Raw genomic sequence first — 27,198 nt, forward strand, 5'->3', positions numbered from 1 at the left:
CTTTCTTGTTGGCAAATTAATGTAAATTTCCACATGAAAATATTAAGTAGAAAATATGTATCATCTACTGGATTGAATGCCATAATAACTTTGGTAACAGTCAAGAACTTTTCATGCAAATATTGTAAACTACATTACACTCAAACTCTTAAATAGCTTGAAAACTTAGTAGCAATTAATGTAGCAATCCTTCTCCTCAGCATATATCCAAGGAACATGAACTCAGAATATCAAGGCATAAGTGCATTCCAGTTTTGTTGTAGAACCATTCACAATATCCAGGATATAAATCAACCAAGATCCCTCTGAGTCATGAATGACCACAGTAATTGATAGGGAAACACAATGGAATAATATTCATCCTATAAAAGATCAAATCTTATAATTTGCAGTAACATTCTCCAGAGGTATCTTGAATCTAGAGATTGCAAAGTAAAGTGAAATAATGCAGGTATAAAAATCCTGACTTGTTTTACTCATGAAACTACAAAAATTGAGCTCGTAGAGTTACAGGACCGAACCGTGGTGAGAGAAGCTCTGCAGAGGAAAATAAGGAATGATTAACAAATGAAAGCATGTGTCCAGACGGGTCTGGTTCTTTGTTAGTTGGAAGAGTGATACCAACATTGTTTTTGAATATTCAGAAATCTAGAAGAGAGAATTTGAAATATTATTTTAACCAAAGAAATAAATAATATAACATATTTAAATGAAATAAAAACATTTGACATTATGGAGAACCTTCATATCACAAGTGAGTAAGTACATAAAATATAAACACATCAAAATATCACACTGTATCCATAAATTATCACTTAATTATCTGTCAGTAACAAAACCTCTATAACAAATAAATTAGTCAATCTTGAAATGATATTAGAAGAAAATATAGGTGATTATTAACATTTCATTTATCATTAAATAAGTGATAGAGGTTATAAATTAAGCATTAGAAACAAAATTTATAAAGGTCAAAAATGAGATATCGAAAATATCATCCTTTGCGTATAGTAAAGGGCTGTGATTATCCTCAAAGAATATTTTTGCACTATTTTTCCTGTGATTTAAATTACTGAATATGAGAGCAGGACTCTCATGTGCTAGAACTCTGGGGAAAAGCCATTAACTAGATTTTATTCCTACCTTTTTTGCTCCCTGCGGACCATCTATGTAGGAGACAATAAATATGAAAATGATTTGGTGGTAGGTTCATATTAAACTTGATGTTTGGTGCACTTAATGAGGCACAAGAAAGTGTTGATGGTTTAAATGCTTTATTTCATTGTTTGAGGGATGCTTTCGGAATTTTAAATAACTGAGTGTTGCTTTTTTCTCTTTTTTTCTTTTTGTAACCGGTTCGATCTCATCATCTTGCGCTTGCCAGACAGGTGCTTATGACACTGAGCTAATTCCCTGGCCCAGAGTGTTGCTTCTTTATACTGAGATATATTAAATAATTATACTCTTACAAACTCATTGTATATTTAGGATTTCTATAATTTGTCCACCTCAAGCAATATTACTTTTCAGCAATGTCACTGTAGGAAACGTTACAGTGCTCTGGCTGCTCCATTGCCCTGTACACTACCTAGGCCTTTCAGCGGAGGTTTGAAGTCATAACTGGATATCAGAGTACATCTAAATAACAAAAATGCACACAGACTCCCACATTTCTGTCATGAAAATAAATAACTTCATCCTTTAAAATGTTTCACGTTTCAGATATATTATCTTAAAAAGTCAAACAACAGAACCAATGTCAGGAATCTAATAAATTATTCTTATTAAATATTTAATTATGTAATAGCTGAACATGGTGCAATAAAGCTTCATTTACTAGTGAACTTACTGTGGCCCTGATTTGCATTTTGAAACCCATATTTATAAATGTACATTGTGCATAGGATGTATTTGTTTTCCAAACACTAATTTTCTTAATCTGTGAAAGAATTTTTTCCTATTACATAAAGGATTACATAAAGTTCTGTCTGTTTTAGGCTTGCAGCATGTCTCCAGTTATTACTAGCAATGTGTGCATATATGAACTACTCTCACATCTACACTATCTGTCTCACCTGTGTATCCACATAAAGAGAATTGGTAAGGTGTAATATTTGCTATTTTCTATGAGACGAGCATAGTGCCAAGCCTAATCCTCTCTGGTACTGCTATATCCTCACCATTGGGCAGAGTGATTTATGCAGGTTTCCAGACACATCAAAGGATTTCCTTTGATTAGTCAATATTGTCTCTCTACAGTTTGGATATGAAGTGCAAGATATGGATATTCAATCAGTGAAGGAATTTCCGTTAGATAAAATGCATTCATCTACATGGGCATCAGTGATGAGCAAACCCGCAATGCTGTGCATACTGGCTTGGTCCTGCAGGCCTAGTGATGGCATCAACAGTTCATACAACACGACTGAGGCCTTAGTGATAACTGGCATCAACACTCATGTCCATGGATCGCTGCTCACCACAATAATTAGGTGAACAGATAGCTTCCTGTGGTATTTTTTGGTTTTGTGTGTACAAATTTCATTCCTTGTCATCTTTAACACTGTAAGAGCTGTATCAGAGAGTAATTTACTTGATTTCAGCGATTCTCCGAAGAGTGGAATCATGAGGCAGAAACAGAAGAGAAAACATCTAGAGAGCAGAACCTCACCTCCACCTGCAAAGATGTCAAGAGGTACATGTTAGTGTGCTCTCCAAGGAGGGAATGAGGAATTGTCTTTCACACGAGAGGGAAGAAGATTTGTACTTTGTGGTGTCGCAGTGGAAGAGAGAGAGAAGCGACTGATTGAGGGAAGGAGATTTTTGTCTTACTGAGGGCTCAGGTAGTCGAGAGTAAAGAGAAAGAGCATCCAGGTTTTATGTCCAAAGCTTAAGAGATGAGTCTGTGTGTTTAGGATCTGTTGGGTTTCACTGCCACATACTTGGTCTGGACATTTTCTTTTCTTTTATGAATGGATTTTCTGTCATTTGACTTCCTCCTAAGGATTTTGGGAAAGTAAAGGAAGTTATGATTTCCGATAGTACTCTCTTCTGTTTGATGAAGAAGATGTTGGGGTTCATAAAATATTTAAAGAAATATTTTTACAAGTTAAAATTCTGGTTTCTTTTTTATATTTAAAAAAAAGGATTGACATAAAAAAAACAGGTCACAAGAGAACAATTTAAGCAACATAGTGTTTCACCACAAGATAACCCAACATAACAGTAGTTACCACTGTGTCTCTTTCCTTGAAATATTTGAATATAACTTTACACACTATAGTATCAAACATAACAAGACAGTGTAAAACCATTCAAGAGAATGAAAGTATTACAGGGTATTCAGAACCAACTAACAGAAAACGAACCATGGTTCCTATGGTATCTCCTTGTCCATAAAAAAATTGTTTATACTATCACATATAATAAAATCCAATAAGATGCAACATGATAAAACTGATGGAGACAGAAGAACAAAACCTTGAGAGGACTTCAAAACAAGATAATATTAAATCTGCACTAGCTGTTATAGTGTCTTGTTTTCTTCAAAATAGCTGTTCATACCATCACAGACAATAAAATCAAGCTATTCAGAATAAAACCATTCCAACTAATGAATGAAAATATTATAATGCTTCAAAGCAATATAGTGGGGAATCATGATTACCACATACTTTTATATATTCTTACCATTTCTTATACTAGAGAAACAATTCGTATTTATACATGTGAGTTTGATTTATTTCACTCATGAGTATGGTCTCAAGCTGCGCCCATTTATTGATAAATATCTCAATGTGATCCTTCTTTATAGCTGAATAATACTCCATTGTATAGAAATACCACAACTTTTTTATCCATTCCTCAGTTGATGAACACTTAGGTTGTTTCCAAGATCTGGCTATTACAAATTGTGCTGCTATAGACATGGGTGCACACATATCACTGTGGTATGATGTTTTCAATTCTTCTGGGAATATGCCTAGAAGTGAGACAGCTGGAACAAATGGGACTTCCAATCCCAGCTTTTTGAGAAATTTCCAGACTGGCCTCCACAATGGTTGCACCAATCTACACTCCCACCAACAGTGCACGAGAGTTCCTTTTTCCCCACAGTCTCTCCAGCATTTGTTGTTGGTACTTTTCTTGATCCTGGCCATTTTTTCAGGAGTGAGTTGGAATCTCAGTGATGTTTTAATTTGTATTTCTCTAATGAGTAATGATGATGAACATTTTTTCATGTATTTATTTGCCATTTGTATTTCTTCATCTGAGAATTGCGTGTTCATCTCAGATTCCCATTTTTGGATTGTATCTTTGAATTCTGGGGTCTGATTTTTTAAAATTCTTTATATGTTTTAGATAGAAATCCTTTTTCTGAGGCATAGTTCACTAAGATTTTTCCCAGTTTGTGGATTTTCTTTTCACTATGCTGGAGATTTCTTTTGACGTTCAGAAACTTTTAAATAAGATGGGATCCCAGTTATTGATTTTGGGAAGTATTTCCCATGTGCTTTGATTCCTGTTCATGAATTCTCAACATATGCCTATGTCTTCAAGGTTATTACTCAATTTGTCTTCCAACTGATTTAGTGTTTCTATTTTACTATTCATATCTTTGATCCATTTAGATTTTAATTTACTACATGGTGATAGAAATGGGCCTAGTTTTGGTTTTCAGCATATTGAGAGCCAGTTTTTCCAACACCATTTATTAAACAGACTGTCGTTCTTCCATTGAACATGTTTGGCTCCTATATCAAAGATAAGGTGATTGAGTGTGTTTGTAGTTGTGGTTGTATCTTCTAATCTATTCCATTTATCTTTGGCTGTGTTTTTGTTCCAGTACCGTATTGATGTTACTACATTTGCTTTGTAGTATAACTTCAAGTCAGGCATTGTGATGTCTCCCACCTTGCCTTTGCTGATTAGAACTGTCTTTGCTATTCTAAGTCTCTTCTGGTTCCAGATGTATTTTAGGAGTGATTTCTCTAGAAATCACTTTTTTCAGTATATTATAATTTTCCCTATATAGATCTTTCACTTCTTTCGTAAGAATAATTCCCAAATATTTTTTTTTGGTTGCTAGGTGAAGGGTGTGGGCTTCTCTTATTTCTCTCTCTGTGATTTTCTTCTTAGTGTATAGCAATGCTATTGATTTTTGACTATTGATTTTGTATCCAGCTGCATTGCTGAATTCATTTATTATATATAGGAGGCTTTCAATGGAGTTTTTGGGGGTCTTCTATGTAGAGTATCATGTCATCTGCAACAAATGATAATTTAACTCCCTCTTTTCCTATCTTTACCCCTTTTATTTCTGTTTCTGGTTTAATTGCTCTGGCTAGTATAAACAGTACTATATTAAATAGGAGTTGTGACAAGGGACATCCTTTTGTTGTGCCTGATTTTAAGGTAAAGGTCTTCAGTTTTTGGCCATTTAGTATGAAACTGGCTGTTGGTTTGTCATAGAGGGCATTTATCATACTGAAGTAAAGATCATCTATTCCAATTTTCTTTAAGGTTCTTATCCTGAATGAATGTTGGACCTTATCAAAAGCTTTGTCTCCATCTGTAAAAATGATCAAATATGATTCTTACTTTTGACTTTATTGATAAGGTGGAATACGTTTATGGATTTACATATGTTGAACTATCCATGCATGCCTGGGATGAATCCCACTTGGTCATAGTGTATAATCTTCTTGATGATTTGCTGCATCCTATTTGCCAATATCTTATTGAAGATTTTTGCATCTGTGTTCATTAGGGAGATTGGCCTGTAGTTCTGTTTTTTAGTTGGGTCTTTCTCAGGTTTTGGTACTAGAGTAATATTTGCTTCCAGGAATGACTTAGGAAGGGTTGCTTCCCTTTTGATTTCATTGAAGAGTTTGAGGAGTGTCAGCATTAAGTCTTCTTTGTATTTCTTGTAGAATTCCACAGTGAAGGGCCTGGGCTCTTCTTTGTATGTAAGGAATTAATTACATTTTCAATTTCATTAATAGAAATTGGGTTATTCAGCAGTTTTACATCTCCTTGACCTAGCTTTAGTACTTCATATGTTTCTCGGAATCTGTCTATTTATTCTGCGCTATCAAACCTACGAGAGTAGAGGTGTTCGAAATAGGTGTTGATGATCTTCTGTACTTCCACAGAGTCTGAAGTGATTTCTCCTATTTCATTCCTTATTGCATGAATTTGAGTTTTTTCTTCCCTTTTTAAGATAAGGTTGGCTCCGGGCTTATCAATTTTATTATTCTGTCAAAGAACCAACTCGTTGATTCATTGATTCCTTGGAGTGTTTCCTTAGTCTCTATTGTATTAATTTCTGCTCTGACCTTTATAATTTCCTCCCTTCTTTTGGCTTGGGGCTTGACTTGCTCTACTTTTTCTAGTTGTCTGAAGTGTAGCATTAATTTATTTATTTGTATTTGTTCCATTTTCCTGATGTGGGAACTCAGTGCAATATATTTCCCTTTGAGGCTGGCTTTCATTGTATCCCACAGATTCTGGTAAGTTGTATTTGTATTTTTGTTTTTTTGTAGGTATTGTTTAATTTCTTCTTTAATTTCCCCTGTGACCCAATGACTGCTCTAGAGTGTGTTATTCAGTTTCCATGTGTTTGTCGGATTTTTGCAGTTTCTTTTTCATTAATTTCTAGTTTCATGGTGCTGTGAGCCGATAACATGCATGGGATAATTTCAACTCTTTAGAATTTATTTAAATATGTTCTGTGGGCTAGTGTATGGTCTATTTTAGAGAATGTCCCATGTACTGCTGAGAAGAATGTGTATTCTGATGTTGTTGGATGGAACACTCTGTATATGTCTGTCAAGTCCATGTGTTCACAGATGTGATTTGTTCTGTTATTTCTTTGCTGATTTTCTGTCTAGTTGATCTGTCCCTTGGTGTCAATGGTGTGTTAAGGTCTCCTGTTATAATTGTTGTTATTGCTGATTTGGTTTTTCATATCTATTAATAGTTGCTTTATATAACTGGGTGCTCTGGAATTTGGTGCATATATATTTAAGATTGTTATCTCTTCCTCTTCAAGTTTTCCCCTAACCAATCTGTAAATACCTTCTTTATCTCTTCTGATCATTCTTGGTTTGAAGTTCACATTGTCTGCAAACAGAATAGCTACCCCTGGGTTTTCCTTTCTTTTTTTTTTTTTTTTTTCCTATTCCTGTTGCACGAAGCATTGGTTTCCATCCTTTGACTTTCAGTCTGTGATTATCCTTTTGTGTTAGATGGGTTTCTTGTAGACAGTATATGGTTGGATGTTGTTTCTTGATCCATTCTGCCAGTCTGTTTCTTTTAATTGGTGCATTGAGACCATTTACATTAATGGGTATAACTGTTATATGTTGGTTTATTGGTGGCATGTTATCTTTCTGATGTTGTATCTTTATCTTTATGTTCTGTTTAATTGTCTGCTTTGCTTAGTGGTTTTTTCCTAATGTACTTAAACTGCCTTTCAGTATTTTTGCTGGGTTGGCTTGGTGATCATGAAGTTCTTGAGCTGTTCTTTGTCATGGAAGTATCTTATTTCTCCATCCATTTTGAAGGACAGTTTTGCAGTGTACATCAGTCTAGGTTGGAAATCGTTTTCCTTTAGGATCTGAAATACTTCACTCCATGCTCTTCTTGACTTTGTTGTTTGTGCTGAGAAGTTTGCTGTGATTCTGATAGGTTTTCTTTTATAAGTGATCTGTCTTTTCTCTCTGACAGCTTTTAATATTCTATTTTTATGCTGGATTTTTGGGATGGTGATTATTATATATCTGGGTGTAGTTTTGTTTTGGAGTTCTATATGCTTCACTGATCTTGATGTCAGTTTCCATTCTCATGTTTGGGAAATTTTCAGCTATTACTTCTCTAAATATCCTCTTGATGTCCTTTATGTTGTCCCCTTCTTTTCCTTTTATCTCTATCAATTTTATGTTGTTTTTCTTTGCATCATCTTGCAGCTGTTTCATTATTTCCTGATTCTTTGTTATTTTTAAAAGATCTTTCCTTTCCTGTTCACTAGATGCAATCTCATTTTTGAGGTCTGAAATTCTATCTTCACTTTCATTGAGGTGGTTTTTACAACTTTCAATGGAATTTTTGATTTCTCGTATATCTCTTTGAATGTGCTTCATGTATTCCTTTTGTTTCTTCTATTGTTCATCCAGGGATTCTAGCTTTTTGTTTTATTTCCCTAATTTTTTAACTGTGTTTTCTTTAGATATGCTCAGCATCTCTTTCATTTCTTTTATCATTTCTTCTTTTACCTGGGAGATTATTTCTAGTTTGAATTCCTTTAAAGCTTCCTAGAGTTGCTTCTTTATTTCAGTTGCTATTATTTCAGGTATTTCAGGTGTATGGCATATGTACATGGCTCCTAAGGTTTCTTGGGATGAGCTGGAATTTTGAGATTGTATTTTGGTCCTTTGTTTTGTCATTTTCCTTTATTTCTGTATTTCAAGTGTTATTCCATGGCTTCCCCTGGGCCTGCTGGAAATCCTCTTCTATGCCCTCAGATCCTGGGACTCTGGCTGCCCAGTTTCCAGATTAAGAGAGAGTCACTGGGGGTGGGGCAGGCAGGCCCAAGACCTGCAGAGCCAGTAGAGTATGGCAGGAAGCTGCGAAGTTTCTTAGTGGGAGCAATGATCTTAAACTCTAGGGGCTCAGGGTGTTGCAGGGATACTCACCTCCGGCCCCCCAGTTTCCGGAAATGAGGGCTTAGCAGACCCAAGATCCCCAGAGTTGGCCGAGCTCAGCAAGAAGCTGGGAAGTTGGTTAAAATTCTGGTTTCTTATGCAATCACTACAAAGTGAATGATTTAATTACTTAGGAATAAAAGCCAACACAGTTTCAGTCTGGACAACTCCTAAGTGAAATGTAGAAAAAACAGAACAGACACATACACACACAGAGAGATGAATTAGCCAAGAATGGTGAATTAAGGAGATGAAATTGGGCTCCTTATGGAAAAAATGGAAATTTAACAGTGGGTGTTGCCTTGGAGATTAACAGTAAAGAAGTCCTAAAATGGAGGACTCTTTTTTCAGTGGTGAGAGGAGACAGATTGGAGCTGATCCTGAAATTTAAAAGGCACTAATATTTCTGTGAATAGTTTGGCACATACCAAAATATGTAGAGCTTTAGTATTTTTCGATGGTCCTTTCTATAGAGTGTAAGCCTGTTTTCCTTTCACCTTCATTAACATTGCTACATATTCAAAAGACACAAAATGTAAGCTATGAAATATGGAAAGCTCATACACAAACAGACACATATACAAGCAGAACACAGGTGCGATGACAGCAGAAAAAAAAAGCAAAGGGAAAGATCAACACGAGCATCCACCATAGCTGTTCACTTACTGTGTACTCTTACCATACAAAACAACTTGCCTTCATGAGAAGAGGTCAAGCTACTGTAAGTAGTCCATGCAGAGTCTGCTTCTTAACTAGGTAGGAACTCAGTATATGTTCAATGCTATAGAACAGCTGACCTTCCTGAGTTAATTCATAGGCATGAGACTAAATGTCACTAGAGATTTCCAGGAGACCCTGATTTATCAACATCACAGTCAATGGAAAAGGCAAATGCATGGAGAGGTACAGGTGTGTACAGTACAGGTGTGTGACTCTTGTACTCTTTTCCCTGTAAGAAGTGTACCTCTGTGTACAGGGCTAACTACAAGGCAGTGAAATATGTGTATTATAACAGTTTCAGTGGAAAGGCAGAAGCAAGCAGTGGCTGCACCAGTGATGTGGTTGCAAACGTGGTGATCTGTGGTGTTATTAACAAGATCACAGTACTCTGCATCTGAAATCTTTTCCTAACAGGAACTATGTAATTTATCAAGAAAGATGGAGGCAATATATGCTCATAGAAAATGTCACAAAATAGACTCCAATTATTTGCTTAAACATAGATACACATAAACACATGAGCAGAACTATATCTCTTCATCATTATTTACTTTCTCAGGACTGGTGAATGTGTGCCATAGTATTCAGGGTGAAGGTGAGCTATCGTGCAACACTCAAGTCTACAAAGCAGGGAATGTTTCTTACAAAACCTCAGTGCACCTCTCTGCTTGACTGACCCTGTCTCATCAACAGGAAAGGGCCTCGGGACAGAGGGACAAAGTTTGACCCCTCCGAGGAGAGATAAATCGGAAACAAGGCTCCCAGCGCAGGACAGAACTTCTCAGCACACATTTGCATGTGAACACTGAGGCAGCAGTGGGTGAGGCCTTGGACCATGCTGCGCTGTGTAGGGGATGTGAGCAGCTCCTTCCCCTCAGAGCTGCACAAATTCAACCTCACAGGCTCATGTCACATAAGTCACAATGCTTTACACCATGCTATGGGCTCATTGCTTCTCCTTTTTGCCTTCCTCCCAAATACTCTTCTCTCCCCCTGTTGCCCATCCCATTCCCTATAAATATTTCCTATGTGCGTCCTTCACTCTCATTCCTACACACAGTGCTTCTCAGATACAACACTGTGTGCACTCATCCAACAGAGAGCTTCCCATCCTCTCTGAGGGATAAACTGTCCTCACTCCATCCTGTGTGACAGACCAAATATTAGAAAACTTAAGAGTCGTTTTCAATATGTATATTTTCTCACCCAAACATCACTGCTTCCTCCATGCCATCAGTGCTTCATGGAGCTGCATGGTCTGGGGTCATAAGCACGTCACCATGCATGTGGGGCTGATGTCACATGTGAACCAGCATTAACAGCTCATGCTATGAGTCACATCGTGTGCTGTGTAATACACCATAACTCCTTCCCACACACATACACACATGCCCGTATACCTTTGTCATGACCAGAAGAGTTCACCAGTACCAGATACATACTAGAAAATAGGTACATGAATAGATGTATTGTGTGTACAATATGTATGTGTATCACTTTGTATATATACAGTATTTATAATATTACATAGGTATGTATTTCCTGGAAGGACCACAAACTGATTTTTCATGTTGTGTAACACAGACCCCACACAGAATTCTGATACATTACAGATGTGTTCTCTCCATCTCACATGCCCAAAGGATAGGGATGTTCTGAGGGCCATCCCATCTCATGTTGCTTTAACATTTTGTTTTCTAGAAACCAATGAATTGCCTCAGTATTTACCAAGTTTTCCATCCTTCAAGAGACCTCTGCATCAGGATTTAATGGAGTGTCAGAATTGCTCCTCCATTTCAGGTCGTAGTTTACCTTCCAGATTTGTCAATAACCCCTTGATGACCTCAGGGTGTGCTGAAGGGAAAAGAGTCATGAACGTTTACTACATGCGTGTCCTAACCAGGAGGAGTGTGGCGATCTTCGAGGATGCAGAAGGAGAACTGCAGCCTCCCCCAAGAGAATCAGCATAGCCAAACTCAGCTTTCCTGAGGGGATTCCTCCAAACGCCATCCTCCCCGAAGATACAGGGCCCTTCTTTAGTGACAGCAAGGCTCACAAGGACTGTGATATCCTAGAGGAGTGGAAAGATGCTGAGAGAGCATTGAAGCCCCTGGCACAGCAGGTCTGTCCCAGGGCTAAAACCCCTCCATGGCTGCTGGAGAGGGGCTTCAGGTGCATGGGCTGCTGCAGGGTCTTCCCCACGCTGAAGGCCCTCACCCGACACATGGCCCATGGCCTGGAGGAGGGCTTTTCATGCCTTGCTTTTCACCGGGCCTTTGCCAGGCTAAGGAGCAAGAGGAAGAAGGAAAGAAAGCCGGTCCTTCGGAAGACAGGACTGCACTACAGGAAGGACCTAGGGAGAAAACTTTGCAGTTGTGCTTTATTTACATTTTGAACTTGTTTGTGAATTTTTATTTTGCTTTCCAAATAAATAATTATTTTCGTGTCATTGACTAGTTAGGATAGGCAACATATGAGATTGGATTTCAGTGCCATAAACCTGTGGGCTTAAATCTCTTCTGTTTTGCACCTCTGTTCTCTTTCTGAATGAGCTGTGCAGTCTTGGGAATGTATGTTCTAACAGTCACAAATGGGAGTGTTTCTGCAGGTCATAAGGAACAGCTTAATCGCCTCGTAGCACTGCTCTAGGCATAAATGAGGCCTGGCCCTCAAGGTGTCTCTCCTGCAAGCAGCCAGAAGAAGTGTGGTGCCTCTTAGAGTTGTCACATAGAGGACCTTCTGCTCAAGCCCGAAGGTGGCCCAGGACAACTTTCCTCACCATTTTCTGAACTCCTGTTTGGCTCCCTGCACAGGTTTGCAGCTGCAACCCTGACTAATGCTTTGTCCTTCCCTGTGTTGCAGCCTGTTGGGGCTCACACTGAAGAGTGCTGGAGGACGGGGCCAAGGCTGAGGGGGATCAGAGCACACTGATGATGTCCGTGAACCTTCAGTCTCCACTGGGCCATGATCACTTTTTCCAGGAGAACTCTGCAGGTTTCTGGAGAGCAGAGACAGTGATCCTTTTAGCTGTCCCCATTTAGCAGAAGAGCTGGGCTCTCAACCAAGCAGCTGCTTCTCCTGAAGTAGGGCTACACTGTTGCCATCACAGCCATGGCCTTCCTTCATTCCCTGAACACCTCTCAGAAGAGTATTTGTCTTTGCCAAAGCAGACTGCTAACACAGGTCTATCCAAGATGACTCTTCTCTGGAGCCCTTCAAGATGAGCTTTGGAAAGCAGTGAATAAGGAAAAATTATACTGGCCAGGGGCTACAGAAATAGTCTAGCTTATCTGCAGGCCACACATACAAAGCTGATGGCCCCATCCCAGATCCATTTACCTGGTTTCCACACTGGAATCTGTCAAAAGCAAATCTAAACCTCTAACAACAGTGCTCTAGGTGAAAGCACGCTTACACTTTCAGTGTAGTCTTTCACTTTTCCTTCTTCTGACAACCAGGAAGGCAGAACAGAAAAGCTTGAAAGCAATGCTGATCAATCCAAAGCTAATCTGTCCCCACTCTGGTCTAACGCTATGTGTCCTCCATTTCACATGCTGAAAGTAATGTCAAGTTTGATTGTATTTTGGGTGGCTCTTTGGTGAATGGTTAAGGGATATAAGTCGGCTTGTGTGAGTGGGAACAGTGTCCTTATCTAAGAAGGCTGAGGCAGCTTGTTGAATTTGATCTTCTTTGAGCACACATGGAGCAGAAGGCTGCTTCTGTGAGGAAAGGGCCGTGGTAGACACTCACATGCTGGTACCTGGACTGTGAGCACTGCATTTCTGCTGTTGGCAAGTGACCCACAGCACTGTGGTATAGAAGTCCAGGTGACCTACAGAGACATTTCCTCCGTCTTGGTTGCCCTGTTGTCCTCCTTTATTGCTTATTTCTTTTATGCAGTGCTATTCCTGGGAACAGTTCTTTGTTCTCTGTTCTCAGGGTTTCTGTTTCCTAACTGCTCACATTTTTTCTCTCTTGATTTGTGGCCCTTTTCCACGTCACTTTCCCTTTTCTATTCATGGCTTTTTTTCTTCTCTCCTTGCTTCCTCTCCTACTTAGCATGGTCTGGGTTGTAAATGTCAGTTCTCACTCCTCTTAGACATTAAGGACTGAACCTTTCTACTTATATAACTCATCTACCATGTATGATATTACCCAAGCCATAAGCTCACTCATTATATCTTCATAAAGAGGTAGAACCACATTCCTAGTACAGCCTGCAAGTGTCCACTTGTGTGTGACAAACAGGTAAAGCTCAACATGCTCAGTCCCTGGATTGCTATCATCAAACACCTGATGCTCCACTTTGTATTATTTGTTAGTATAAATTGATTAATTTTACCAGGTTGCTGAATCTAGAACCCTGGAAGTCTATGTGATTGTTCTAGTTCCTATTTTGTTCCTACATTCAGAGAGCATTTGAGTTGAATGTATTCAGTTGAATTATTTTATGCAAGTTTTAAACATAATAGTTGCTTTTTAAATGATAAGCTTGGAGATGATAATTGCAGTTCCTTTTTTGAATTAGTTCCACATATAAATGGAATAAAATCAAAAGCATCAGTTTTACACACCTAGTATGTGTAAAATCTTCTTCCATGTTTTAATAAAACTGCACCGTACACCTTGTTTACGTATGAACGATCCTGAGTTGTCTAGAAATAGTTCTGTGTGAATATGAAGGATGGTTTGTATAATAACTATCATCATCTATTTGGCTACAAAATACTTGGGAGCATCTTTTTAAAATATACATGATTTGCCTTTTTTGCACTGGTTGTCGAATGGTGTGAAGGGAATAAAAATGTTTTGTATCATAGAAGGGGCTGGATTAAAGGTATTGAGTGTGTCTATTGTGATGTGCTCATGGAGTGGGACCTAGAGATTGTGAAACAGTGCAGGGAACTCAGCCAGTGCGTATTTTCTAAGACTTCCTGAGTTCGACGAGTAACAGAGACACAAGGGCCTGTGTTGAAAGAAGCACATCACCAGCTCCCTATGTATTGTCAAACAGCGGCAGAGTCTTTCTCCAGGTTTCCTGGGGGATAGCCTCTGATTGAGATTCCTTCTAGAAATTTCTACCCTGTACTGTCTGCCAACCCTGTCTTTTAGGTTCCCTTTGGTCCTCCAGATGTCAGTGGGCCTTGTGGAGAGTTCTATAACTCTCACAGGGCTGCCTCTTGTCGTTGATTGAATCCTTGGTGAAACTCTTAGGACTCTACCAAGATTTATCTTGCTAAATCAAAAAATACTAGTATCCTGTCCAGTATGGTAATTAGAGGGCTTTTAGAAGTTTTGTTTTATTATGAAAAATCAAGGCAAAAATCGCATTTTAAGATTCCACAACACCTACTATAAGGGGATCGCAATCTGGACCTGGGCTTGCAAGGCAGTTGCTTATGCCACTGAACTAAATCCCTGGCCCTGGGACAAACTATCTTGTTGAGAATTTAAAGTAAATTTCCACATGAAATAATTAAGTAGAAAATATGTATCATCTACTTTGAATGTGTGCTATAATAGCTTTGGTAGCACTCAAGAACTTTTGATGCAAATATTGTAAACTACATTACACTCAAACCTTTTAGGAGCTTCCAAACGTAGTAGAAATTAATCTAGCAATTCCTCTCCTAGGCATATGTCCAAGGAAAACACGATCAGAATATCAAGGCATACATGCATTCCAGTGTTTGTTGCAGCACCATTCACGATATCCAGGATGTGGAATCAACCAAGATGCCTCAGAGTCATGAATGACCACTGTAATTGCTAGGGAAACACAACGGAATATTATTTATCCACAAAAAACACCAAATTGTATAATTTGCAGTATCATTCCCCAGAGGTATCACGAATTTAGAGATTTTAATGTAAAGTGAAATAATGTAGGTGTAAAAATACTGTCTTGTTTCACTCATGAAATTACAAAAACTAAGCTCATAGAGTTGGAGGACAGAATAGTGGTCACAGTAGCTGGGCAGAGGACAATAGTGAAGCATTAATTAACAAACGAACGCTTGTGTTCATAAAGGACTGTTTTTCTGTTAATCTGAAGAGTGATAATAGTCAAGAGTATCATTTTGAATATTCAAAAATCCAGAAGAGAGAATTTTAAAAATCCTTTTCACAAAGAAATAATAAACACAAGATATTAAAAGATAATAATAAATATTTGAGATTATGGAGAACCTTCATATCGTAATTTGATAAATACTTAAATTATATGCACATCAAAATATTGCAGTTTATCCCATAAATTATCACGTAGTTATCTGTCAATAACAAAACCTTTACTGAAACAAAGTAGCCAATGATGAAATGATATTAGAAAGAAGACAATATTAGTGGCTATTAACATTTCATTTATCATTAAGTGATAAGGGTTATAAATTAAGCATTTAATGACAAAGTTTTGAAAGCTAATTAATGCAAAAGTTGCAAATGTTATTATTTGCACATCATAAAGGGCTGTGACTCTCCTCAAAGAATATTTTTGCATTATTGTTCCTGTGATTTAAATGACTGTATACGAGAGCAGTGCTAGAACTATCTGGAAAAACCATTATCCAGATTTTACTCCCACCTTTTATGCCTTCTACAGGCCATCTATGTAGGAGATAAAAAATAGGAAAGTGATTTGGTGGTAGACTCATATTAAGCTTGATGTTTGTTCCACTTCATGAGGAAAGACAAACTGTTGATGACTTAAATGCTTTATGTCGTTGATTGATGGCAGCTTTATGTATTTTAAATAACTGACTGTTGCTTATTTTTCCTTTGTTTTTGTACCCATATTCGAATTCACCTCCTCGCTCTTGCCAGGGAGATGCTTACACCACTGATCTAAATCCCTGAGCCAGAGAGTGTTGCTTCTTTAAATTATGTTAAAGAATCAAAATCTTAGAAATATGTATACTTAGAAAATGTATATTTAGGATTTCCATGATTTTTCCACCTCAAGCAATATGGCTTTTCAATAAATGTTTGTGGAGAAAATGTTTGGCTGTTAGCAAAATATTTAGAGCTTTGGTGTTTTCTTGGGGGTCCTTTGTATAGAGCATAAGCCTGTCTGCCTTTGCTCTTCATTAACATTGTTACTTATTCAGACTGTAGCTTATGAAACAGGGAAAGCTCATTGTAACACAAACAGACACATTTATAAGCAGACAAACATAGGCCCATTGTCAGCAACTAACAAACAAACATGTACAAAACACAAAAAACCCAGGAAAGATCAATAGTTGCATCCACCATAGATGTACACCTACTGAATACTCAGTGAAATTATGTGCCTCTTACCTATACAAAACAATGTGACTTTATTAGAAGAAGTCAAGTTATTGTAAGTAGTCCCTTCAGAGTCTTCTTCATATCTAGGTATGAACTCTGTGTATGTTCAAGGCGATAGAACAGTTGTCCTTCATGAGTTAATTCATAGGCCGAGACTAAATCATGTTGTCACTCACGTAGAGCTTTCCAAGAGAGCTTGTTTTATCAACATCCCAGTCAATGGAAAGGGCAAATGCACGGAGAAGGGCAGGTGTGTACAGTACAGGTGTGTGATTCTTGTCCTCATTTTGTCTGTAGGAAGTGTCCTCCCATGAGCAGGGCTGACTACAAGGCCGCACAGTCAATGTATTATAACAGTCTCAGGGGAAAGGCAGAAGCAAGCAGTGGCTGCCCCCCACCCCCCAGGGGCATTGTGCAGATGTGGTAATCTGCAGTGTATTGACAAGATCTCAGTACTCTGCATCTGAAATCTTTTACTAACAGGTTCCATGTAATTTATCACGAATGGTGGAAGCAGTATATGCTCATAAAAAATATCCAAGAATAAACTCCTATTATTTGCTAAAAGATAGATAAACCTAAACACCGAAGCAGAACCGTATCTCTTCATCATTATTTACTTTCTCAGAAGTGAATGTGCGCGAGGGTCTTCAGGATGAAGATGAGCTATTGTCCAACATTCACCACTGCAAAGAATGGGACATTTCTCCCAAGACCTCAGAGCACCTCTTCTCTGAAGACATATTTCTTGGAGATGATTCACGTATGGAGGGATCAGTGAGCCGGTCTGAGGGTTAGCTAGGTTTTGGCATATCTAGATTTGAGTTGAATGTTCCAGACCACCAGGTAATTCAGGCTGTTCCTTCAGAAGGAAGCAGAAAATAATCATGTGTGAACATACTGGCTCCATAGGGGGACGAATATGCACCTGGGGCAAACCCAGAATTCCTGAAGGACAGGGTTCTGTGTGGGAAATGGTTGGAGAGTGATCAAGTGCTTAAGAAATGGTCAGAAACACCTCAAAACTGTATGTCAGTATGACCAGAAAGAGTGTTTGGGCTTCTTTGAAGGTGTGAAGACCTTAATAGCAGAAGTCCAAGATCCTAAGATTCTCAGTATTCCGGATCATGACATAAGGTGCAGCTACACCACATCCCAGAGCACATCACATGCCCGGATTTCCACAGGCAGCCTTCCCACACCCGTCCCTCTCCAGGGCCTTTCCCCCTAAATTTCCACCAGCACCTGAATTCTGTAGTCTCACACGACCTTGGAGCACCTCTTCTCTAAAGACAAAATTCTTGGTGCAAGTATGGAGGGACTAATGAGCGGGTCTGATGGTTTAGTAGGTCTTGGTATATCTCAGATTTGAGTTGAATGTTCCTGACCATCAGGTGAAACAAGTTATTTCATCAGAAATAAGCAAAAAATAATCGTGTGAGGGGACACAATGGATGCCTAGGAGAAAGCCTATGACCCTGGGGTAATTCCTGGAGCACTGGGTTCTGTTTGGGAAATGGTTGGAGAGTGACCAAGCGCACATCACATGCCCGGATTTCCACAGGCAGCCTTCCCACACCTGTCCCTCTCCAGAGCCCTCCGCACTGCCACTCTCATCGCCTTTCCTCCTAATCTTCCACCAGCACCTGGATTCTGTAGTCTCAGGTTTGGTCCCTATTATGCACATAGGAATGATTCCTCTGACTTCTGGATGATCCTGCATTCATTTTCTATTGTTTAGTTTGTACAAATCAAAGAGTAAAATATGTACCTTATGTTTATGCCGTTTCACTCATCGTTACATTCATGAAGGTCATGTATATAGCGTGTGATTGTTATTTTTATAATCTCATGATAACTTACATTCTTCTGCTTGTGGAATAATAATTTATTAATGTTTACCCATTACCTGGGATTAGCATTGCTTTGTATGCAGAGAATAATATGATGTTTTCAACATTCTCTTCTGGCACATTAAAATTTTTGAGGCTTAAGAAAGTAAAATATTTTTTTTTATTTAAGAGGAAAAAGAGAAAAACACAAAACAAAACAAAGCAGTGTAAGGTTACACATAATACAGAACTACAAAAAAAAACATAACAGTAAGAAATCACCTGTTAATAGATTACATATTATCATCTTGGAAATAGTTGCTCAAATCACAGTATCAAAGAATACAAAGTAGACATTCAAACAGAGAGACTGCAAACAGCTGTGTTCAATGATCCAAAAACATTAATATAGTCAGCTATTTAACATCCTTAAACACACTTTCTGTTATATCCGTTAGAGCTCTTTTTTTTCCCCTCCCTCTCTTTTTTACAACAAAATTTACACATTTTGGATTTTATTACTCCTTAGTTCTTATTACTTTTTTTGGGGGGGAGAGAATAAAGTCAAATATGGCAAAACAAAGCTGTAAGTCAAAACCAAGGATAGACATAGCACATGATGTAGAACAGAGTACAAGGTCATCAACAATGGTTATCAACATTGTCTCTTGTTTCCTTAAAAGGAATTGTCCATCTCATTAGATATTATAAAGCCGGACAAAACAGTGGAGAACAAGACCAAAAAAGTTGTGGTATTTCTATACAATGGAGTATTATTCAGCTATAAAGAAGGATCGCATTGAGATATTTATCAATAAATGGGCGCAGCTTGAGACCATACTCATAAGTGAATAAATCAATCTCGCATGTATGAATACCGAATAGTTTCCCTAATGTAAGTAATGATTCAAATATATAAAAATATGTGGCAATCATGATTCCCCATTATGTGGCCTTGAAGCCTTATAAAATTTTCACTTATTAATTAGAAAGGCTTTATTCGGGGCTTTTTGATATGGAAATATTTGAAGCTATAGTATATGAAGTTTTATCCAAATATTTTAAGGAAAAAGACAGACACTATGGTAACTACTATTCTTTAAAAAAAATTATTTAGCTATTTCTTATGTTTATTTTAATTAAGGGAAAAATTTAAAAAATTAGGATATATAGTAGTAACTCTTTTTGATCTCCTATTAACTTGTTTTGAAGTCCTGTAATACTCCCAAGATCTTGTTTTGACTGATTAGACTCTGTTCCATTCTGTGCGATAGTAGCAAGTCTGAAGGTATAGGCAACTAATTTGAAGGCAATAAGATTCACAAAGATGCCCATTCTGGTTTGACTATTGTCTCCTTTGGAAGTCCTGAAAGTAAAATATTTTTATGATTCTACATCAATCAATTTGGAACTGAGTGTATTTTATATTTTTACATAAACACATTAAGATCCAATTAGTCTTTTGCAGTCTTCTCAGCATCCACTATTTATTATGTGTTTTCTCAGAGTTCTGCATTTTTCTAAAACTTTCATATTTCCATCTTGTATACTCAGTGTCCTTGATTTCTTTCTTACATTTTCCATACACTGATGGCTCTTATCTCACATTGAATATTTTCATTAACTATATTGCATTTCAAAACAACAACAAACAATACTCCAGCACACACACGCACACACACACACACACTCTCTCTCTCTCTCTCTCTCTCTCTCTCTCTCTCTCTCTCTCAATCAAGGGGCCTTCAATCAACACAAGGATGTGTCCTGTAACACAGAAACACCCCACAGTGCCATCCCTTCCAAGCAAAACTTGTCCCATACGCACATGCGTAACCACAAAATCGATCTCAGTTGAAGCCTGGTTCAATTTTAAGCAACACGCAATAATCTCATCCTCAGGACACACACAGCAAGCAACACACATCACTTCACTGCTCCTATGCCTCACATTCTTGCAAGATGCCTGCTGTTTTAATTTGAGATCTCTAGTGAAAGACGCTGGTGCTCTTGATCAGTTAAATAAAGGGAGATGAGCTGGTTCTCACTAGGAACAGGCCAAGTAGTATAATACCATCATGAATATTTAACTTCTCCAAACATAACAGTCTACCAAACCTTTCATTTGAGATTGTGACTCTTTTGGAGGAGATACAGAGAAAGGTGAGGTAGATGCAGGGGTGCTCTGAGCTTGGACAAGAGTCTGAGCCGAGCTGCTTGCCTGACCGCTTCTCACAAACAGCATAGGGCCTGAGGAGAGTGGGACTAAGATTGAGGCCTCTGAGGGGGGACAAATAGGAAATAAGGCTCCCAGCATGGGACAGAAATTTTGAGCACACCTTTCCATATGAACACTGAGGCAGCAGTGGGTGAGTCCATGCACCACGCTGAGCTGTGTAGGGGATGTGAGCAGCTCCATCCCCTCAGAGTGGCATAAATTCATCCTCACAGCTCATATCTCATAGGTCACAGTTCTATATGTCACCATGCTAAGGGCCCGTTGCTCCTTTTTTTTTTGCATTTCTCACAAATACTCTTCTCTCTCCCTTTGCCCATCCCATTCCCTATTAATATTTCCTATGTGCACCCTTCACTCTCATTCCTACAGGCACTTGTTTTCAGATTCACCACTGTATGCACTCATCCCATAGAGAGCTTCCCATTCTCTCTGAGGGATAAACTGTCTTAAGTCCATTCTGTGTGACAGACCAAATAGTAGAAAACATAAGTATCTTTTTCAAAATGTATATTTTCTCACAAAAATATCACTTCTTACTTCCTGTCACTAGCTTAATGATATGCATGATCTGGGGTCATAAGCACGTCCCCTACATGTAGGGGACTTCACATGATATAACAGCATTCACAACTCATGCTATGAGTCATATCACGTGCTAATACAACATAACACCTTCCCACACACATACACATATGCCTGTCAGTGTATGCATTTAAAAGGACCAGAAATATTTGCCAAATATGTACCAGAAAATAGGTGTGCGAAAAGATCTATTATGTGTATAACATATATGTTCAAAATTGTGTATATATAGAGCATCTATAATGTTACATATATACGTATTTCTAAGAAGCTCCACAAACTCATTTTTCATGTTATATAACACACACCACTCAAAGAATTCTGAAATATCACAGATGCATGCTCTCCCATCTCACAGGCTCAAAAACTGGGATGTTTTTGAAGGTCATCCCATCTCATATTTCTTTAACCTTTTGTTCTCTAGAAAGCAAAGAATTTTCTCAGTATTTTCCTCGTTTTCCATCCCGCAAGAGGCCTCTGGGTCAGGATTTGATGGAGTGTCAGAATTACTCCTCAGTTTCAGGTCCCCGTTCATTTTCCAACTTCGTCAATAACCCCTCGATGACCTCAGGGTGTGCTGAAGGGAAAAGAGTCATGAACGTTTACTACATGCATGTCCTAACCAGGAGGGGTGTGGCGATCTTCGAGGATGCAGAAGGAGAACTGCAGCCTCCACCAAAGAGGATAAGCATAGCCAAACTCAGCTTTCCTGAGGGGATTCCTCCAAAAGTCATCCTCCCTGAACATACAGGGCCCCTACAATGTGACAGCAATGTTCACGGGGACAGTGACATACTATAGGAATAGAAAGATGCTGAGAGAGCATCGAAGCCCCTGGCACGGCAGATCTGTCCCAGGGCTAAAACCCCTCCATGGCTGCTGGACCTGGAGAGGGGCTTCAGGTGCATGGGCTGCTGCAGGGTCTTCCCCACGCTGAAGGCCCTCACCCGACACGTGGCGCATGGCCTGGAGGAGGGCTTTTCATGCCTTGCTTTTCACCGGGCCTTTGCCGGCTAAGGAGCAAGAGCATGAAGGAAAGAAAGTGTGTCTTTAGGAAGCCAGCATTGCGCTACAGGACGGCTCTAGGGAGAAAGCTGTGTGGTTGTGCTGTGTTTTCATTTTTAACTTGTTTGTTAATTGTTTTGCTTTCCCAATAAATAATTATTTTTATGTCATTGACTGGTTATGAGAGGCAACAAATGAAATGGAACTTCAGTGCCATAAACCTGTGGGCTTAAATCTCTTCTTCCCTTTGGTACCTGTGTTCTCTCTCTTTGTCAGCTGTGCACTCTTGGGAATGGAGGGACTAACAGTCACAAATGATAATGTTTCTGCAGGTCATAAGGCACAGTTTACTCTCCTCCTTGCATTGGGCTAGGCACAAATGAGGCCTGGCTGTCAAGGTGTGTCCCCCTTTGGCAGCCAGAGGAAGTGTGGTGTCCCTAACAGCTGTCACATGGAGTACCTCACCATCAAGCCCTGAGTGGCCCTGAACAACTTTCCTCACCATTTTCTGTCCTCATGTCCAGCTGCCTGCACAGGTTTGCAGCTGCAACCCTGAGCAGTGCTGTATTCTTCCCCAGTACTCTGGCCTGTTGTTTTTCACACTGAAGAGTGCTGGAGGACTGGGCCAAGGCTGAGGGGGATCAGAGCACACTGATGATGTCTATATGCTCCCAAATACCAATGGACTGTGATCACTTTTGCCAGGAAACCTGTGGAGGTTTCCTGCAGACAGGGACATTGATCATTTTAGCTTCCCCCATTTAGCGAACATTGGTGCTGTGGAGCAAGCAGCTGCTTCTCCTGAAGGAAGGCACACTGTTGCCATCACAGCCTTGGCAATGTTACCTTCCCTGAAGACCTTTCAGAGGGGTATCTGACTTGTCCAGAGCAACCTGCAAACACAGGTCTATCCAAGCTCACTCTGCCCTGGATCCATTTGAGATGAGCTTTAGAAAACCAGTAAATATGGAAAAACAGTCTTGGCCAGGGAGTGCAGAAATAGCCCAGTTCAAGTAAATGCCACACATAGAGAGCTGATGACCCCATTCCAGATGAATTTTGCCTAGTTTCCAAACTGGAATCTGGCAAAGGCAAATCTAAATCTCTAACAACAGTGCTCTACTGGAAAGCAAGCTTCCAATTTCAGTGTGGTTTTTCACTTTCCATCCTGTCATATCGAACAAGACACAATAGAAAAATCTGAGAGAGATGCTGATCAAACCAATGCCAATCCGTCCTCACTCTGATCTGACTATATGTGTTCCCAGGTACACAGTCTGAAAACTAAGCTCAAGTTTGGTTGTAATTTTGGGCGGATCTTTGGTGGATGTGTATGGGATACAGGTCTGCTTTCTTGAGTGGGAATAGTGTCCTTATCTAAGAAGGCTGAGGGAGCTTGTTGACTTCTATCTCCTTCAGAGCACACATGGAGCAGAAGGCTCCTTCCCTGAGGAAGGGGCATGCTAGACGCTCACATGCTGGGTCCTTGCTCTTCTCATTGGAGTGTGAGCACTGCATTTCTGTTGTTGGCAAGTGACCTCCAGCATTTGGTCATAGAAGTCCAGGTGCTCTGACTGAGACATTTTCTCCACCTGGTTGTCCTGTTGCCCTCCTTTATTGCTGGTTTCTTTTCTGCAGTGCTATTCCTGGGAACAGTTCTGTGGTCTTTGTTCTCTGTTCTCAGTGTTTCTGCTTTGTAACTGCTCACATTTGTCTCTCTCTCTGTTATTTGTGGCCCTTTCTCATGTCACTTTGCCTGTTTAACTCCTGACTTTTTTTTCTTTACTTACTTCCACTCCTTCTTAGCATGGTCCGTGTTCTATATTTCAGGTCTCATTCCCCTTAGCCACTATATTCTGAAAATTTCTACTTGCATAACTTGTCTACCATGTATCATATTCCCCTAAGCTGTAAGTTTGCTCATAATATTTTTACCAAGTGTAGAACCAGGTTCCTACTACAACCTGCAAATATCTACTTGCATGTCACAAGCACCTGAACCTCTACATGTTCAGTACCAAGATTTCTATCATCTAACACCTGATGTTCTCTTTTGTATTGCTTGTTTTTTGTAAAGTAATCGATTTTGCCCAGTTTCTGAAACTAGAATCAGGGAAGTCAATGTGCTGTTTTCATTCCCATTTTGTTTCTACATACGAACTGTGTCTTAGATACACGTATTCAGTTGGATATTTTTATGCAATTTTGACACATAACACTGGCTCTTCAAAAGATAACCTCAGACATGAAAACTTTGGTTCCTTTTTCGAAAATAGTTGCAGTTATCAGTGGAATAAAATCACAGTAAAAGCATCATTTTTACACACCTAATATGTGTAGTATCTTCTTCCATCATTTAATAAAAAACACCATACTTCTGATTCGAGCATGAGAGAACTTGAGTGGTCCAGAAATATTTCTGTATGAATACAAAACATTGTATATATAATAACCATCATCATCTTAGTTGGCTAAGGTGTTTGGGAACATCTTTTTAATAGATAAACACTTTATATTTTCTCTACTGGTTGTTAAATGCTATGAAGAGAATAAAATGTTTTGTATCATAGAAGGGGCTGGATTAGTGGACTGAGCGTGTCTAGTGTGATGATTCAAGTAGTGGGACATAGAGAATTTGAAACAGGGCAGGAAACCCCATTCAGTGTGTGTTTCCCAGTCCTTCTGGAGAGCCAAGCCAAGTGTGACAGAGGTGCAGGACTCCTTTGTAGCAAGAAGCACATCACCCAGCTCCCAATGTATTGTCAAACAATGGCAGAGCCTTTCTGCAGGTTACATGGGGCACAGAGTCTGGCTGAGACTCGCAGTAAATGTTCTACCCTTTGCTCTCTGCCAAAGCCTGTCTTTCAGGTTCCCCTTCCTCCTCCAGAGCTAAGTGGGCTGTGTGGAAAGTTCTACAATTCAAACAGGGCTCTGACTCTCACTGGTGATGGAAACCTTGGTTGAACTGTTATGACTCCTACCAATATTTATCTTAGTAAATAAAAAAGTATTAATATCATGGTGACCAGTCTGAGAATTACAGGTTTTTAGGAGGTTTTTTGTTTTTTATTCCTAGAAATCAGGGCCAAAATGGAATTTAAAATTTCACAACCCATACTATAAATAGAATTTCAAATTAAATTGTACTTTTAAACGTTTTCACAGACTAAACAAACTGACAAGATATCTTTGAGACATTTCCTTAAATAAGAAAAGCTAAAGCTCCAATACTTCTGGGCATAGTGCTGCATGGCTGTCATCCTAGCCCTTGAAAGGCTGAGGCAGAGGGATTGCCATTGGTTTTAGGTCAACCTTGCCATCATATGAGTTCAAAGTCAGCCTAAAGTACACAGGAAGACCCTGTCTCAAAAGCAAGCAATACAAACAAAAAACGCTCCCATATAACATGAAATTTTAAGGATTTTATAAAGAAATATGTTCCAAATAATTTCACATGAATTTAAGGTATATTTAGTATGGCACATAGGAAAAGAAATTTTTAATGTAAATTAATATCTCTATTTTCAACAAGCACAGATTAAACACTGTTCTATATCAAGCCAACTACATATTTGAAAACAGAAAATCTTCAGAACCAAGAACGGTTTGTTTGCTGAGCATGATGGTGCAAGCCTGTCATCTAAGCCTGTGGAAGGCTGATGCAGGAGGATCATTGCAAATTAAAGGTCAACTAGTACTAAATAGAAAAAGAACAAGGAGAAGGAGTAGGAGAAGGAGGGGAAGAAGAAGGATCCTAGGAAACACTTTCTTGTTGGCAAATTAATGTAAATTTCCACATGAAAATATGAAGTAGAAAATATGTATCAGCTTCCTGAATGTGTGCCATAATTAATTTCATAACAGTGAAGACCTTTTTATGCAAATATTGTAAACTATATTACACTCAAACTGTTAAAGTACTTTAAAACCTAGCAGCAATTAATGTATTGATCCTGCTTTTCAGCATATATCCAAGGAAAACACAATCAGTATTTCAAGGTTTACATGCATCTCAGAGTTTTTTGCAGCACCATTCACAATATCCAGGATGTGGAATCAACCAAGAAGACTCCTGAGCCATGCATGACAACAGTTATTGCTACGGAAACACAATAGAACATTATTCGTTCACTTAAAGTCCAAATCTTATAATTTGCAGTAACATTCCCCAGAGGTATCAAGAATCTAGAGATTGCAATGTAAAGTGAAATAATGTGGGTATAAAAATACTGTCTTGTTTCACTCATGAAACTATAGAAATTGTGCTGATAGAGTTTCAGGACAGAATAATCTTCAGAGAAGCTGGGCAGAGGACAATAGGGAATGATTAACAAATGAAAGAGTGTGTCCAGACAGGTCTGGTTCTTTGTTAATCTGAAGAGTGATAACAGCATCATTTCTGAATATTCAGAAATCTAGAAGAGAGAATTTGAAATGTTCTTTTAACCAATGAAATGATAATTACAAGATATTTAAACAAAATAAAAATACTTGACATCATGTAGAAACTTCATATTACATGTTAATAAGTACATAAAGTATAAACACATCAAAATATCATACTGTATCCCATAAATTATCACTTAATTATCTGTCAATAACAAAACCCCTAATAAGAGGCAAATCAGTCACTGTTGAAACGATATGAGAAAAAAGAAAATATAGGTGATTCATAACATTTCATTTATCATTAAATATGTGTTAAAGGCTATAAATTAAGCGTTTAAAAACAAAATTCATAAAGATTGAAAATGAAGAATTGAAAATATCATCATTTGTGTATAGCAAAGGGTTGAGACTCTCCTCAAAGAATATGTTTTGCACT

This window comes from Cavia porcellus, unplaced genomic scaffold (assembly GCF_034190915.1).
Source record: "Cavia porcellus strain 051 isolate PalLab524CR breed Dunkin Hartley unplaced genomic scaffold, mCavPor4.1 scaffold_6, whole genome shotgun sequence".
Classification (NCBI taxonomy): Eukaryota; Metazoa; Chordata; class Mammalia; order Rodentia; family Caviidae; genus Cavia; species Cavia porcellus.